The sequence below is a fragment of the Myotis yumanensis genome, unplaced genomic scaffold (assembly GCF_028538775.1).
Source record: "Myotis yumanensis isolate MYYU_CA2020_CCGP unplaced genomic scaffold, mMyoYum1.0.hap1 SCAF_1, whole genome shotgun sequence".
In the NCBI taxonomy this organism is placed as follows: domain Eukaryota; kingdom Metazoa; phylum Chordata; class Mammalia; order Chiroptera; family Vespertilionidae; genus Myotis; species Myotis yumanensis.
Window position 1 is genome coordinate 106,551,062 of NW_027223752.1, and position 13,123 is coordinate 106,564,184.

The 13,123-nt window shown below is 37.9% G+C and overlaps 1 non-coding gene across 1 annotated transcript; it reads right to left on the minus strand.

The window, feature by feature from the left end:
* Positions 1-1,467: 1,467 nt before the first annotated feature.
* On the minus strand, positions 1,468-1,578 carry LOC139000417 (U6 spliceosomal RNA). The gene has a single exon (XR_011469598.1). It is a non-coding gene; the product is annotated as a U6 spliceosomal RNA (small nuclear RNA).
* Positions 1,579-13,123: the final 11,545 nt, after the last annotated feature.

The window sequence follows — 13,123 nt, forward strand, 5'->3', positions numbered from 1 at the left end:
GTGGGGTCAGGTCACATATACCAGGCAGTGTCAGGCCACAAGGCTGTTTGACCATGGGCACTGGGTAAGACACAGTGGGTCACGATGACAGGTACGTGCATCTGGGGGCCTTGTGTCATGGTATCAGGGCTGGGCGTACCATGCCAATGTAGTAGGGCCAGTTGTCCAGGAGCACCAGGTGGGGTGTGCTAGTTCTGGGCAGCAGGTCCTTGTGTCCAGGCTGGGCTCTTGGCAGGGTGGTGGGGTGGGCCAGGTGCTCTGCTTTTGGGAGGGGGGAAGAATCTGGGCACTGGTTCAGGGGAAAGGGTGGGTGCCCCTCTCACCTCTATGGCAGTGTGGGCTGGTTGCTCTGCTCATTGAGGGGTTGAGGCAAACTGAGCACTCTGCTGCTGATGAGGTGGGGTAGTCTGTCTCTCCCCTGTAGAGGAGTTGGGGACAGCTGGTTGCTGGCTCTGCTCACTGAGGTGTTGGGGCAAGCTGGGCCCTCCACTTCCATGAAGGAGTCAGGTCAGGTTCCCCATTTGCCAATATAGCGATGCAAGCCCCGAACACTGCAGGTTGAATCAGCCAGTCGGTCCTCCAAGGCGCACAGTTCAGGCTAGCTAAGCTGGTATGACTGGTTCGTGTGCCCAGGGACTTTTAGTTCTCAGCAGTGGGGCTGTGAGCATCTGTCTGTGGTTTAGGGGCAGGATCACTCCCCACAGTTTCCCCCATGGAACACCCTGAGGCTCCCTCAAAATGATGCACTCTCCCCTGTAGTGGAGAGAAGTGCCCGGGAGAGCAGCATGCTGCAGTGGTGGTTCCTCCACCTGGAGCACCCAAATCGCCACCCTAACCTCTCCTCCATAAACAGATGCCCTCCCACACTCATTCTCTCCCTTTCACACACTCACACACTCACCCTCACTCCAGACCTGCCTGCCACCATGTTCGCAATTCTATTATATTTTTATTTGAAGTACTTTTTTTACCTGTCAGTTATACCATATATGTCTCTATCAATGTCAATATCTTTGTAATGCCTATTTTGGCTTTATAAAATAAATGAAAAAATTCCCTTTTATGTGTTATAGCATGGGATTTAATTGTCTAAGAATTATAGCCCTGGCCAGTTTGCTCAGTGGTTAGAGTGTCAGTCCAAGGACCAAAGGGTCTTGGATTCAATTCCTGGTCAAGGGCTAGTACCTCAGTTGCAGGTTTGATCCCTGCCCCTGTCGGAGGCTCATGTGCAGGAGGAAAACAATTGATGTGTTTCTCTCAGGTTGATGTTTGTCTCTCCTTCTCTTCCCTCTCTTCCACTCTCTCTAAAAAACAAACTAACAAAAAATCAATGGAAAAAATATCATCAGGTGGAGATTTTTAAAAAAGGAATTAAGAAATATTACAATTAAAAAAATATCTGGGCCTGGCACTTTTGAAAATGTTATTAAATAAGTTGAATTAAAAATTTTTACATATTAACTTTTTTTTTTAATGGAATGCATCACAGGATTTGCTGGACAGCCTTACGCAGGGGCCATGCAAATCTCTCTTCTCTGTATCGTTTCAATTTAGTATATGTGCTGCCGAAGCCAACACTACATATTAACTTTTTATTTATTTTTAATTTACTTTACTTTTATTATTTCCATTGCCTTATGACCCAGTGACTCCTCTTCTGGGACTTTATCCCAAGATACTTGAAACACTACTTTGAAATAATATATATACCCCTAATTTCATTGCAGTGATAATTACAATAGCCAAGTATATTGTAAATGGAAACAGTCCAAGTGTCCATCAGTAGATGAGTGGATTAAAAAACTGTGCTACATTTACTCAATGGAATTCTACTCTGCTGTAAAAAGGAAGAAAATTTTACACTTTGGGATGGCATAGATGGAGAACAACATGCTAAGTGATATAAGCCAGTCAAAGAAAGATTAGTACCATATGATTTCACTCATATGTAGAATTTAATGAGAAAACTGAACTAAACAGCAAAATAGAGGCAGACTCATAGATAGAAAACAGACAGACAGCTCCAAAGCAGTGGGTATTGCGGAGTGGAGGGATTGAGCAAAAAAATGAGAGAGTACTCCTGGACATGAACAACGATGTAATGATTGCAGAGGAGGAGGACATGGGTGGAGATGGTAAAGGGCATACAGGGGATAAAAGGTGAAATTTTTAATTGTCCTTTTTATTTTCTCTGACATATTTTGTTTACTGTTATTTTCTTTTGAAAGTAACAATTCCATCCAGATTTAAAAACTTATTTTTATGTTTTTAGGAAATAGATATATTTATTGGTGGATAAATGATGATGCTTTGCAAAGAAATATAATCTAGTAATTGCTTCTGAAATCCCACCTATGTGTTAAATAGAGTTAATTATTTTCTAAAGTTAGGTAATTCTTAAGTGACAGCCGATGATAATTTGTTTTATCCTACAAATATTCTTAAAACTTTTAAATTACTTGCAAATATTTAAACGTCTTGAAATTCCTTGTAAATATCTACATTTCTAATTTCTCTTGAGAATTTAGGTGAGTCAGGAATATCAGGCCTGCACTTGTAATAATCAGATAGTAATATCTTTATATAAAACTAGAGGCCCAGTGCACAAAAATTTGTGCACTCAGGGGGGGAGGGGAGTCCCCCAGCCCGGCCTGTGCCCTCTCACAGTCTGGGACCCCTCAGGAGATAACGACCTGCTGGCTTAGGCCTGCTCCAGAGTGGCAGAGGGCAGGCCCAATCCCTAGGTGCAGCCCCTGGTCGGGCTCAGAGCAGGGCTGATTGGGGAGTTGGGGCACCGCCCCCTGTCATGCACAGAGCAGGGCAGATCGGGAGGTTGTGATGCCACCCTCACTCACACTCAGGGTAGGGCCGATTGAGGGGTTGAGGCACCACCCCCTGTCACACTCAAGGCAGGGTCGATGGGGAGGTTGTGGCGCCACCCTCTGTCACTCACAGAGCAGGGCCGATAAGGGGGTAGGGGAACTGCCTCCTGTCACTCACAGAGCAGGGCCCATCAGCGGGGTTGGGGCTCTGTACCCTGTCACACACAGAGCAGGGTCGATCAGGGGGTTGGGGGGAGCTCCCCCCTGTCTCTGCACAGAGCAGGGCCGATCAGGGGGTTGAGGAGCTCCCCCCTGTCACTCACAGAGTAGGGTCCATAGGGGAGTTGGGGCACCGCCCTCTGTCATACACACAGCAGGGCGGATCAGGGGGTTGGGGTGGTGCACCCTGTCACACTCAGGGCAGGGCCAATGGGGAGGGTATGGCTCTACCCTGTCACACACAGAGCAAGGCCCGTGGAGGGGGGTTGGGGCACCACCCTCTATCATCCACAGAGCATGGCCGATCAGGGGGTTGGGGTGCCGCCACTATCACACTCAGGGCAGGGCTGATGGAGAGGTTATGGCTCTACCCTGTCACACACAGAGCAGGGCCCGTGGGGGGTGGAGGTTGGGGCGCCACACCCTGTCACACACAGAGCAGGGCCAATCAGGGGGTTGGGGCACCGCACCCTGTCAAACACAGAGCCGCAGGGCAATCAGGGGGTTTGGGCACTGCCCCCTGTCAAGCTGATCCCGGTGCTGGGAGACCTCACTGCTCCGCTGATCCTGGTACCGGGAGGCATATTACCCTTTTACTATATAGAATAGAGGCCTGGTGCACGGGTGAGGGCCGGCTGGTTTGCCCTGAAGGGTGTCCTGGATCAGGGTGGGGGTCCCCACTGGCGTGCCTGGCCAGTCTGGGTGAGGGGCTGAGGGCCGTTTTCTGGCTGGCGGGTGACTGAAGCTCCCAACTGCTCCTTTTTTTCTTTTCTTTTTTCTATTCTGGGACAGCTTTAGCTCTGAGGCCTCGCTGCTGAAAGCAGCTTTCTGGCCTTTACCTTCTGTATTTGATACAATGTTGCGGTCCGACTGGCTGAAGCCCGGCTGACTGAAAGCCAGTTTCTAGGTTTTGTTTAGCTTCTTATTTGCAACATAGTACATAGTTGCTTAGAGTTGCAGCTGAGAGGCTGGCAAGCCAGGCAGGGAACGTTGGAGTCTGCAGTCACTAGAGCAAGCAAGCCTCCCTGTTCACTTCAGTGCATGGCTGCCGGCCGCCATCTTGGCTGACAGTTAATTTGCATAAGGATATGCTGATTAGCCAATGGGAAGGGTAGCGGTCGTACGCTAATTACCATGTTTCTCTTTTATTAGTGTAGATATGTACTCTCAATTTCACTTCTGCTACTCATGCTACTCTACATACCGCCAGGTTTATTTCACTCACATTACATGATTAGTCCCAGTAGATCTTGAGTTTACTAGCTTAAGAATAGGTTTTGGAATTTAAAATACAAAATTCAATTGTAAATGGAAACAGCCCAAGTGTCCATCAGTAGATGAGTGGATTAAAAACTATGTGAACTTTTAAAATATTCAACATCTCTATGAGCTCTATTTCCCTCATATGTTAAATGGGAATAAAATACTTTCTAGAATTTTTATGAGGGTTAAGCGAGTTAATATTTGAAAAGCCCTTAGTAAATTATCTAGCATATAGTAACTATTTAGTAAGCTTGAAATTATTATACATTTGTATTAAATTGAAATTTTAGCATGTTAGATTGCAAATAAGGTTAAATAAAACTAAAAGCAGCAAATGAACGAACAAAAATATCCACAAAAACTCATAAACACAGACAACAGTATGGTGGTTATAAGAGGGAAGGGGATTGGGGGATGATAAAAGGTAAAGAGGGTAAATATTTGGTGACAAAATATTTGACTTTGGGTGGTGGGCACACAATGAAATACACAGATGTTGTACCATAGGATTGTATACTTGAAACCTATATAATCTTATTAACATTTGTCATTCAAATTTAATTTTAAAAGTTTAAAATAAACGTTAAATAATGATAAGTTAAAGTGAACGACTGGGTAGGGTGGGAGCAAGGTGGAAGTGGGCAAAGTGGGGGGATATGGAAGACATTTGTAATACTTTCAACAATCAAAATAAATAAATAAAACCAATGACAACAGAAGATCTTTCCTGCAATTCAGAAAGATAGGAGGAGTCACATAGATATGGTCCATTGTCCATTTTATCTGAAAGGCATCCATGGCTCTTCCCTTAGTCCCCATTGATTCTGTGACCCTGAGAATGCCATAAGGGCATGCTTGAGGGAAAACAATAACTCTAATGGAGTTTCCTGAATCTTTTGATACAGTTATGATCTAGTAATTCATTTATTGTGGCAGTGTATCAACATAATTATGTCTCATCCTGCTGCCTAAAGCTGAGGGTAAAAACAGTGTGTATATGTATGTATAGCTGAGTATGTGTGTGTATGTGCATTTGTGCCTGTCTGTATTGGAGACGGGGAGAGAGAAAGAGAAGACATGATCTTCCATTAAAATATACAGATCTTATAACACAGAAACCCACACCTAAAACCGATATGTTCATATTGACCAATGTCAACACAATCAATTTAATAGATAAGTATTTTTTAAAACATTCTCAGATTTGTTTATGCATGTCATTCATTTCAACTTTAGAAGCCAACAAAACCTTCAAAAATTATTCCATTTAATAATTGAGTAATGTTTGTTTTGTTACTGTATACAAATTTCAATTTTATTTTTACCCATTTAACCTTCCAACCTCCCATAACATACTTTGTTCTATCTATAAAAATCCTATTCACTCTCTAAGCCACAAGTACATTCCATTTTTTAATTTTAAGCAAAGTTTCCTATCTAAATGAGACTCTGCTACCGTCTATGTAGTTTACAACCCCAGGTCCATAAACTTGGCAAGTACCATGAGAGAGTGAATAGGTATAAATGCTTGTTTTTTTGTGTGTGTTTTAAAAATATATTTCATTGACTTTTTGCAGAGAGGAAGGGAGAGGGATAGAGAGTTAGAAACATCGAGAGAGAAACATTGATCAGCTGCCTCCTGCACACTCCCTACTGGGGATGTGCCCGCAACCAAGGTACATGCCCTTCACCGGAATCGAACCTGGGACCTTTGAGTCCGCAGGCTGACACTCTATCCACTGAGCCAAACTGGTTAGGGCAATGCTTGGTTTTTTTTTTTTTTAATGTAAAATATCTCTAATTAATTAAATGTAAATGGAATTTATTTCAAACAAAATGTTAATTATAGAGCAACTAATATGGAAATCTATTATTATTCCAGTTAACGAAGAAGCAACTTCAGAACTTCCAGATGTAGCAGAAAATCTTCCAGCAATGAACCCATCAATCAGTGACCTAATATTTCAATTAGATTTAAACAAAGTCGCAGGTAAGTAGACATGATGTTTTGGCATAGTAGAACACTGTCTAAAAGTTAAAGTACTTCAAATGTATAGTTCTCTTTCTAAAAGAAAACAAAAAATTTAAATATAGGGCAGTACCAACTTAATTCAAACTATCATAATTAGAATATACACAAAACAAAAAGATCTAAAATATGACATTAGAAATATAAAGCATGCAAGGGGGTAAAATGTAGTTCTTTTAGAATTTATTCAAACTTAAACTCCTCTCAGCTTAAAATAGACTGCTATAGATAAAAATGATATATGTAAACCTTATGATAACCACAAACCAAAACCCTGTAAAAGATACACAAAAAATAAAGAGAAAGGAACCAATACAAAACACTAAAGAAAACTACAAGGGAAAAGATCAAGAGTAGAAGAAATGAATGGTAAAGAAGTATAAAAAAACACAAAACTCAATGAATAATATGTGTTAACTACATATTAAAATTACTTTAAATGTAAATGGATTAAAATAATCAATAAAAAGACAAAGGGCACCTTGATATAGATTAAAAGACATGTCCCATTTATATGTTGCTTATAAGAGACTAACCTTAAATTGAAAGACATATACAGGCTGAAAGTGGAGAAATGGAAAAAATATTCCGTGTAAATAAAAATTAAAACAAAGCTGGGTAGTAAAACTTATGTCACATAAAATAGACTTTGTAACAAAGAATGTAAACAAAGACAAAGAAAGATATTATGTAATCATGATTAAAGGTCAATCCTAGAAGAGGATATAACAATCATAATTTTTGCACTAAACATGGGAGCAAATAGTATGAAGTAAATAGTAATGGACATAAAGGGAGAAATGTATAATAATACAATAATAGTAGTGGATATTAATAGTCCATTTATATCCATGTATATATCATCCAGACAGAAAATAAAAAAGAAAATAATGGCCTCAAAAGTAGCATTAGACTAGTTCAACTTAATATTTACAGAATACTTCATCCCCAAACTGCAGATTCCACATTTTCTCAAGTGATATGGAACATTCTCCTGGATAGATTACATATTAGGCCATAAAACAAACCTCAGTAAGTTAAAAAAAGATAGAAATAACATCAAGCATCACAATGGCATGAAACTAGAAATCAATTATATAGCGAATACTGGAAAAACACACAAATACTTGGAAACTAAACATGCTACTAAACAGCTAATGGATCAAAATGGAAATTAAAAATCACTTTGAAGAAAATAATACTAAAAATTTTCAAAATATATGGATGTAGCAAAAGCAATTCTAAGAGAAAAGTTCATAGCTATACTGGCCTACCTCAAGAAACAAAAATTCCCAAATAAAAGAACTAGGAAAAAATAAACAAAACCCAGAGTGAGTAGAAGGAAGAAAATAAATCAGAACAAAAATAAATAAAATAGACATTTAAAAAACAAAGAAAAAAATCAATTAAACCAAGAGCTAGTTCATTGAAAAAAACAAAGTTGACAAACCTATAGTCAAACTCATCAAGAGAAAAAGAGTGCCCCAATAAATAACATCATAAATAAAACCAGAGAAGGTATAACCGACACTACAGAAATACAAAGAACTATTAAAGGATACCATGAACAATTATATGCCTAAAATTTCAATAATCTGGAAGAAATAGCTAACTTTCTAAAAGCATACTACCTACCAAAATGTAATCAGGAAGAAATAAAAAGTATAAATAGACTAACTAACAGCAATGAAATTGAAAAAGTAATTTAAAAACTCCTAGCAAACAATATGCCAGAATCAGATGGCTTCACTGGTGAATTCCAATAAACATTAAAAAAAATTAATACCTATTCTTTTTAGACTATTCCAAAAAATTTAAGAGAAAAAAATTCAAATTCGTTTTATGAAGCCAGCATTGCCCTGATATAAAAATCAGACAAACACATTAAAAAAATTACAGGCCAATATCCTTGATGGATATATATGCAAAAAAATATCAACAACATACTAGCATACCAGATTCAACATACATTAAAAGGATTATATGCCAAGACTAGGATTTATCCCAGGCTTGCAAAGATTGTAAACATCTGTAAGTCAACAAACATGACAATGACATCAACAAAACAAAAGATAAAATCATATCATCATCTAATAGATGCAGAAAATCATTCAACATAATTGGGCATCATCTTATGATAAAAATTCTGAACAACGTGGGTATCAAAGGAACATACCTCAACCTAAAAATGGCTATAATGATAAACTAGCTAATATCATAGTCATATGAAAGCTTTTTCTCTAAGATCAGGAACAAGACAAGGATGTCCACTGTCACCACTTCTATTCAACATAATACTGGAGGTCTTAATCACAGCAATCATTCCAGAAAAAAAGAAATAAATAGCATCCAAATCAGTAAGGAAGTACTAGAACTGTCACTATTTGCAGATGACATGACACTATATATAGAAAGTCCTATAGACTCCACCCAAAACTATTAGAACTAATCACTGACTTCAGTAAATATTCAGAATAAAAAAAACCCAATATGCTATATGCTTCTGTATACCAACATTGAACAATCAGAAAAAGAAATTGAGAAAACAATCCCATTTATAATTGCACAAAAAAGCATAAAATACATTGGAATATACTTAACCAAAGAAGTGCAAGACCTTTACTTTGAAAACTTTAAGACATTGAAGAAAGACATGCAAGAGCATACAAATAAATAGAAAGATATACCATCCTTGTGCATTAGAAGAATTAAATTGCTTTATTACCTAAAGCAATATGCAATTTCAATGCAATCCTTATTAAAACATCAGTGGTGCCCTGGCCAGGTAGATCAGTTAGTTAGAGCATCAACCCAATATACAAGGTTATGGGTTCTATTCTTGGGTCAGGGCACATACAAGAATCAACCAATGCATGTGTAGAAAAATGGAACAACAATAAATGGTGCTGGGTAAATTGGACAGGTACATGCCAAAAAAAAAAAAACAAAAAACTGTGCCATGAGCTTATACCATACACAAGAATAAACTCGAAATGGATAAAAGACTTAAATGTAAGTTGTGATAACATAAAGATCTTAAAATAAACCATCGGCAACAAAACCTCAGACATCTCTCTTTTTTAAAAAAGTCTTTATTGTTTAAAGTATTATAAATAGTATTACATATGTATCCTTTTTCCCCCATTGACCCCTACCCAGCCACCCCACCACCCAGGACATTCCCTCCCCCCCCCCCAACCTAGTGTGTGAATTCATTGGTTAGGCTTATATGCATGCATACAAGTTCTTTGGTTGACCCCCGCCCCCCCCGCCCGACCTCCTCTGCCTTCCCTCTGAATTTTGATGGTCTATTCAATGCTTCTATGTCTCTGTATTGATTTTTGTTCCTCAGTTTATATTGTTCATTATATTCCACAAATGAGTGCGATCATGTGGTATTTATCTTTCTCCAACTGGCTTATTTGGCTTAGCATAATAATCTCCATGTCCATCCATGCTGTTGCAAATGGTAAGAGTTCTTTCTTTTTACAGCAGTGTAGTATTCCATTGTGTAGATGTACCACAGTTTTCTAATCCACTCATCTGCTGATGGGCACTTAGGCTGTTTCCAAGTCTTAGTTATTGTAAATTGTGTTGCTATGAACATAGGGGTGCATTTGTCCTTTCTGATGGGTGTTTCTGGTTTGTTAGGATATATTCCTAGAAGTGGGATTACTGGGTCAAATGGGAGTTCCATTTTTAATTTTTTGAGGAAACTCCATACTGTTTTTCCACAGTGGCTGCACCAGTCTGCATTTCCACCAGCAGTGCACAAGCGTTCATTTTTCTCCGCATCCTCTCCAGCACTTGTCGTTTATTGATTTGCTGATAGCCATTCTAACAGGTGTGAGATGGTACCTCATTGTTGTTTTGACTTACATCTCTCAGATGATTAGTGACTTTGAGCATGTTTTCATATGTCTCTTGGCCTTCTGTATGTCACCTTTCCAAAAGTGTCTATTTAGGTCTTTTGCCCATTATTTTTTAATTGGTTTGTTTATCTTTCTTTTGTTAAGATGTATGAGTTCCTTATAAATTTTGGAGATTAGGTCCTTATTGGATATAACTTTGCCACATATGTTCTCCCATGCAGTGGGCTTTCTTGTTGTTTTGTTGATTGTTTCTTTTGCTTTGCAGAAGCTTTTTTATTTTGATGAAATCCCATTTGTTTATTTTCTGCTTAGTTTCCATTGCCCTAGGAGCTATATTGGTAAAGATATTGCTATGATATATGTCTGATATTTTGCTTCCAGTGGATTCCTCTAAGATTTTTATGGTTTCCCATCTTACATTTAAGTTGTTTATCCATTTTGAATTTATTTTTATATTATTTAGTACAGAATGTATAAACATGTGATTTGTGACATCATTATCAAAAGAGGGGGATGGATTTTAACCTCTCTGTTCATCAGGGATATTGGCCTATAATTTTTTTTCTTTGTAGTGTCTTTATCTGGTTTTGGAATTAAGATAATGCTGGCCTCATAATATGATCTTGGGGGTTTTTTCTTTTTTTGAATTTTTTGATAGTTTGAGAAGGATCGATGTTAGTTCTTTCAATGTTTGGTAGAATTTTATATGTGGAATCTATTGAACAAAATATAAACAGAGGCATTGATAAATGGAACAAACTGATAGCTATCAGAGGGGAGGGGACATGGAGGACTGGATGAAAGAATGTGAAGGGATTAGCCAAAGAACATATGTGCATAACCCATAAACACAGAAAATAGTATGGTACTAGTAATGGCCAGAGAGAACAGGGTGGCAGTGGAGGTTGGCAAAGGGAGAGGGAAATAGACCATATCTAATAGTGTTAACAACAACAACAACAATAATAATAATAATAATAATAATAAAGAGTTGAATGGAGTTGTGTAGGAGCACAGATTTTGGATGTGATTGAAGTTAAATTGATATCAATTTAAATTAGATTGTTATAACTTTAAGATATTATATGTAACCCCTTGGTAACCAAAAAGAAAATATCTATAGAATATACACACAGGAAATGAGAAAGAAAACAAAGCAAGTCCCTTAAAAATTCAACTGAACACAAAATAATACAATACTAGAGGAAATGAAGAACAAAAACATAAGAAATACATAAAAGCAACAAAATGCACAAAAACCATCCTTCCTTATCAGTATTTACTTTAAACATAAATGGATTAACTCTCCAAACAAAAGGCAGAGATTAGCAGAATGGATTAAAAAACTATCCATTGTATGCTGTGACTCACATTAGGTCAACAAAATTGACAAAACTTTAGGTTGATAAGAAAAAAAAGAAAGAGGACACAAATCAATACAATCAGAATAGGGACATTACTTTCCTTTTTACAGAAATAAAAAGAATCATAGAACTTTTCCACATTAGTTGAATAAAGAAAAAATATATAATTCAATATAATGCTTTTCACAAAATTATTTAAAATTTGTATCTTTCAAAATACAATATACTTTAAGCAATTTAATAGTAAATTATGTCTCTTTAATATGGAGAAACATACCAACATTATTAAAATTTTTAACAAAGGCCTACCTTTAAGGAAAACTACTTTACTGATATTGGATAAGGGAAATACCAAACTTTAGTTTCTTCAGCTTTCAGCATTGGGGAAGGGAGACATCTAAATCCAGGTCCCTTTATCCTTTATGTCTCACCCAATTGGGGGAGAGGAAGTGAGCTGAGAAGCAATTGTTAAAGTCTCGGGCCATTAAAAAAACTGAGACATAAAAGGCAAAAGATTTATACAGTCTAAAAAGAAGAAATTCTTACCATTTGCAATAGCATGTATGGAACTGGAGAGCATTATGCTAAGCAAAATAAGCCAGTCAGAGAAAGATAAATACACATGATCTCACTCATTTATTGAATATAATGAACATCATAAACTGATGAACAGAAACAGATACAGAGACAAAGAAGCATTGAATAGACTGTCAAACTACAGCGGGAAGGCAAGGGAGGGTTGTGGGGTGGAGGGTAAGATATCAACTGAAGGACTTGTATGCATGCATATACGGATAATCAATGGATACAGACACTGGGGGGCGGGGGGGGGGGGATAGTGGTGAGGGCATGTTCCAGGGTGTAGGGGAGGCCAGGGGAGGTCAATGGGTGAAAAAGGAGACATATGTACTACTATTTGTAATACTTTAAACAATTAAAAAAACTGAGACGTAAACATAAGATTATTGATTGCTTTTCTTCTCACACCTAACCACCACACCAACAATGTTCCTGTGTAATAACAAGGAGTTAGGGAAAAAAAGTGCAATGCTCAGCTTTTGTTTAAGAAGGATTTTTAAAGAAGAGCCAAAAAACAGGGGATCAAAAAAGAAAAAGATTTTGTTTCTGACACTAGGTGCAAAACACATAAAACACAATCTAACTTCTCTTTAGATCAGTGGTTCTCAACCTTCCTAATGCCATGACCCTTTAATACAGTTCTTCATGTTATGGTGACCCCCAACCATAAAATTATTTTTGTTGCTACTTCATAACTGTAATTTTGCTACTGTTATGAATCGTAATGTAAATATCTCATATGCAGGATGTATTTTCATTGTTACAAATTGAACATAATTAAAGCATAGTGATTAATCACAAAAACAATATGTAATTATATATGTGTTTTCTGATGGTCTTAGGCGACACCTGTGAAAGGGTCGTTGGACGCCCAAAGGGGTCTCGACCCACAAGTTGAGAACTGCTGCTTTAGATGAACATGAAACATAATAAAGATATATTATACTTCAGTATACCCAATAGATTATGTCTATC